The 5,008-nt window shown below is 30.1% G+C and overlaps 1 protein-coding gene and 1 long non-coding RNA gene across 4 annotated transcripts in view; one reads left to right on the forward strand and one right to left on the reverse strand.

Moving 5' to 3' along the window:
- The window catches only part of LOC108690103 (paired amphipathic helix protein Sin3b), a 17,793-nt gene that overhangs the window by 2,653 nt on the left and 10,132 nt on the right, over positions 1 to 5,008 (reverse strand). The window lies entirely within an intron of this gene.
- The window catches only part of LOC108690104, an 11,700-nt gene continuing 6,755 nt past the window's right edge, over positions 64 to 5,008 (forward strand). The window contains exon 1 of the long non-coding RNA XR_001931862.1: positions 64 to 573. This is a non-coding gene — a long non-coding RNA (uncharacterized LOC108690104). The remainder of the gene's footprint in view (positions 574 to 5,008) is intronic.

The raw sequence follows: 5,008 nt of genomic DNA on the forward strand, positions 1-5,008 counted from the left end.
TACATACATACATACATACATACATACATACATACATACATACATACATACATACATACATATATACATATGTATGTGCGTGCATATGTGTGTGTATATATATATACGTGCATCACGTCTTAAAAAGTCGTGTGTTAAAAATTTGAATAGCCGCAATAGCTATATTTCCGTCTTCTTGTTGTTCATTTGTTGTCATCATGGGTTAGTGTTTAGTCGGAGAAGAATAGGTATCGATAATAAATATCGATCGTAAAGAGAAGTAAACTCTGTATGTATTGTAGGTGGGTGGGTATGTCGCACGCGCGTGCGCTTATAAATACCACAGGCGGGTATGGGAAAATCGAAATTGCTGCGCATACGCCATTGGAGCAAGTGGTATACATCGGCGCAGCAGCAGCCAGCAGGTTGCTGGGCGCGATTATCGCAAAGAACGGCGCAGTTGCCGCCTCGAGTTGCCTTTCTCCGTTTCCGCTGTTATTTTCACATTAGGCTCGGACGAACGCCATTTTGAACTGCGAGCGGTTTATTATCGCGGACCAGTGCCGACAAGACGAGACGGACGAGATGCTTCTTGTAAGTTAGTATCGATGATGAAAATTGGAGATTTATTTTTTATAGTTGCACAGACAGAAATGAACGAATGCTAACGAAACAGAACTATTGATTGATGAATGCTGTGAACAAAAATGTGAATGACGATAGGAGAGAGAGAGGGGGGGGGGGAGAGAGAGAGAGAGAGAGGATAGAAAAAGAAGTGTACTTTAAGCTTCACGATTATCGTCACCTAATCATTCAGATTCGCGTTCGCATCGCTTCGTATGTAAGTACGATGTTATTCGTCAAGAGTGCTATAGCTCAAAAACTTTTAAAAGACTGCAGTGAATTTTAATTTTTCGTTTACCAAGTAATATCGAATCGATTAAATTTTTGATGTGTATATATATCTCTACTTGAGAGATTTTATATATATATATATATATATATATAATCTCTCAAGTACGGTTTATCACACTTTTTATTATGAGAATGAAACAGCGACGAAAATGAGTAAAATAATGGAGCTCGTTTACAAATTCTATTGCGCGAGTATATCATACATGTAGATGTTGAATTTTGCACAAATTTTGCTCATGTATATACTCTGGTGTGCGTGTGTGTGTGCGCGCGCGCGCGCACTACACAGGTTCCGTTATTCACTGCAGTACTGAAATTTATAGTATGCACTAGATTTTCAGTAATGGCAGTGTACATATATCGAAAGACTGCTATAATCATAAGCGAAATTTATCGTATTGTGCATTGCATTGTGACAAGTGTATCTTTCTCTTTCTTATATTATTGATAAAAAGGAAACTATGATTGTATATTCAAGTATAATTTCACACTGATAAATTACATAATGTGCGTTATTTCTATTTTGTATATTCTACAAATAAAAAAATAATTCAGAATATGTGACTGCAGTCTTTTTCGTATGACAGCTTTTTTTGCCAATAAATAATTGTTTGATTTATGAAATTTGGTTTGAAATTTGGAGTAATAAATCTTGATTAACAATGTTTGTAAGTAGATAAATGTTTATATAAAGAGATTGCCTGTCGATGTATGTGATTGTAATGCGCGCACGTGCACGCATGCGAATGAAAAAACAGAGAAAAAAAAAGATAAGGAGAATGTAATCCATTCAGGCCCGGTGTTCCACTCTTTGATAAATTTTACCTGTTGGGTAAGTAGCAAGATTATCCAATCATATGTGCGGATTGCCGGATTTACTTAATAGGTAAAATTTACAAAAGATGAGACAATCGAGACTTAATGCTGCAAATGTTTCGTTGACTAATAAATTAAAAAATGAATTACATTACAAATTGACTTATCAAGGAATGCATGTATCAAATGCGATATCAAATTGATTGCACTTGGACTGTGGTTGTGTTTGTGTGTGCGCGCGCGCGCAAGCACGCAACAAAGGCGGCTTTCAATCAATTCTAAAAAATAAAAATTCGTCATCATGTTTGCATATTGAATGTAATTATCTTAATGATTTTATATACAGTGAGAGTAAAAAATATTCGTACAAGGAAATTATTTATAAAAAGTCTTACTTGTAAAAAATAAACATTAATTAGCAATTTTATACAATAAATATATTCTGTTTTAACATAAACAAACGAGCTTGCATGTATTCCTGATTTTAAAAGCTAAATTTCTCGACTGTACGAATACTTTTTGAGCATCCAAACAACAGAATTTTTAATTTTCGCTTATTTTTCAGATAATATATTTTCTATAATTAATACACATCTTTTTGATATATATAATTTTAAGAAACATATAGCCTATTTTATTATTTATGAATAAATTGTTAATTACCAACTAAGAAATGATCGTCAATTAAATCGAATCGACGTCGAATTAATGTTGAAATCATCGATTCGACATCAATTCGATGATTCATTTCTCGCTGGATAATATTTACTTTTTAAAAATTAAGTTTTTTTAAAAAATATTTTCTCTGTACGAATACTTTTTGCACTCACTGTGTGTGTATTTTATGTATATATATATATATATATATATATATACACACACATAATGTTTTTAATTAAAAAAAATAAATAAAAAGAAACGAAACTATATGCTATCGAAACTGTGCGACGTATTTCTTGTTGAAAAAAATGTATGTAATGTGTACAAAGATCCTCATTAGAAAAAAATATCACATTATCAACATAATAATTTCACATTGTACAAATTCGCCCAAGAACAAATAATATAAAATAAAAATAATTGGGAATAAAATGAGAAATCTAAAATGCACAGATTTTTAGATATCAATATCATAAAACAGATATCATTTTAAGAGCGGCAAATTATTGCAGAGTTAAAACAAAAATTGAAAAATGTGAAACCTTTGGTAAAATGACAAATACTGCGGGATATTAATACTTCATACTGTCGCGTTTATCAAACATTATTACAGAATTGATGCAAAATTACAACTGACTTTCTATATACATCATATAATAATACAGTGCGTAGTATTTCCCTGCTTTACTATCTATATATCATTTATATGTACACGTAGCAAAGTATATTACGTATATACATGTGTTTGATGAAGGACGCAACAGTTGAGCTAAAAACACACTCAGCTCCACGCCACATAGTAGTCTTGTCATACCTCGTTGTCTCGTTAGCTAAAACCAATGCATACTTGATTCATACAAAGGCATAGTGCATCGTACTACAGCTGATCCTGTAACATACTTTGGGGTCTTGAAACGTAGCATGACACGCTCTGCCCTCGTATGGAGCAAATGCGCATAAACCCTTCTATGTTAGCGATATGGCTATGAGATCATTCTCTCGTGTAGAAAACAGTTTTGGATTATAGCTTAGCAGATCGAATAGTCAAACGAGTGTACAAGCCATACAAGTTTCGATGTTTCTCCGACATATTCATATTTTTGTCTAAGATATTACATAGGAATTTTATTAACGCATCGCTTGTTATTTCTCCCTATGCAAACATTTAACCGCCTATCTTTCAAAATTTCTTTAAAAACCAGTTAGAATTTCTTTTTTTTTTATCTCGAAGAATCAATAAAAAATACGAACCGTGTAATCGCGTTAGTTTTATTATATAATGCTTAATAATGGCGTGAAAATAATGTGTTGAATAAATCTATGAATGTGTGTGTGTGTGTGTGTGTGTGTGTGTGTGTGTGTGTGTGTGTGTGTGCGCGCGCGCGCGCGTATCCTTTTCAAAGATTTCACTATTGCATTTTTGAATACAATAGAAGAAGAATTCATCAAATATAAAACTTAATCATCAACTATTTTTTTACTTATATATTCTATTTCATGTTGTATACACGTGAGCGTCATCAAAATGTATATACAAATTGGTTTTAAATTTACATACTTCAAAATCTAATTTTACCTTTTTACATATAGTAAAACTAATATTATATGTGTGTGTGTGTGTGTGTGTGTGTGTGTGTGTGTGTGTGTGTCTAGTATAAGATATGAAGAAAATAACAGGAATTTTAAGAATTGACTAATATCAAATGTGTTACGATATAAATTAATATTTTATATAAATTAATATTTTACTTGCACATACGACATTATTCTCACTTATTAAATAGGTAGTTGCCTTTCTTTTAGATAATATGTACGTATCTTATATTTAAATAGTTACATGCCTCAGAAAAAATAAGTTTTTTTGATTAAAAAAATAAGTAAAAGTCTTAAAATATTGTCAAGAAAAATGATGTGTAGATTAAATAAAAGTAACAAAAATTTATTTATACCAATTGTTATTAAGCAAAGTAATTCATATTCAAGTAAAATTGTAACAGAAGATTATATAAAAATTATATATACGAACAAAAAATATACATAACATTTAATAAAATATTAGCTAAGATTCGTAAAAATATTTTTGTTATTCCTATAAATTTATTTTTTCAATTTAGTTTAAAATTTCAGTTTACTTTGAAATCGTTATATTATTTTTTCAAATCGGTTTTTTCTGATGATAGAAAAATTGAATTTGTATTTTCATTATTAAAAATAATTTTACAATCACTCGCATTGCATTAACTCAAAAGAATTATGTATGTATTTGAAGTAAGTCTTTTCTGCTAAAAAAAAAATTTAAATACATTACAATAATTACTAAAAAAAGAACGAATTTTTTAATTTTTTAATAAAAATAAATAGAAATTATTTTTAATAAAATTTTCATTCACACTTCATGAAATGTTTTATTGTTTTGTAACAACAAGTTATTTTTGATAATAAAAATCCAATATATATATATATTTGTTGTGTGTGTGTGTATTATTTAATTAGATTTAGTTTTAACTTTTCGCAAAATATAAAAGAATACTTTATATTATATATGTGATATATGTATATATGTGCATATATCACATATGTCAAATAGTAGGTTAGAGAAATAAAGAATGGAATATCGCGCGTGTGTGCGTGCGCCCAC

Source organism: Atta colombica, unplaced genomic scaffold (genome assembly GCF_001594045.1).
Source record: "Atta colombica isolate Treedump-2 unplaced genomic scaffold, Acol1.0 scaffold294, whole genome shotgun sequence".
In the NCBI taxonomy this organism is placed as follows: domain Eukaryota; kingdom Metazoa; phylum Arthropoda; class Insecta; order Hymenoptera; family Formicidae; genus Atta; species Atta colombica.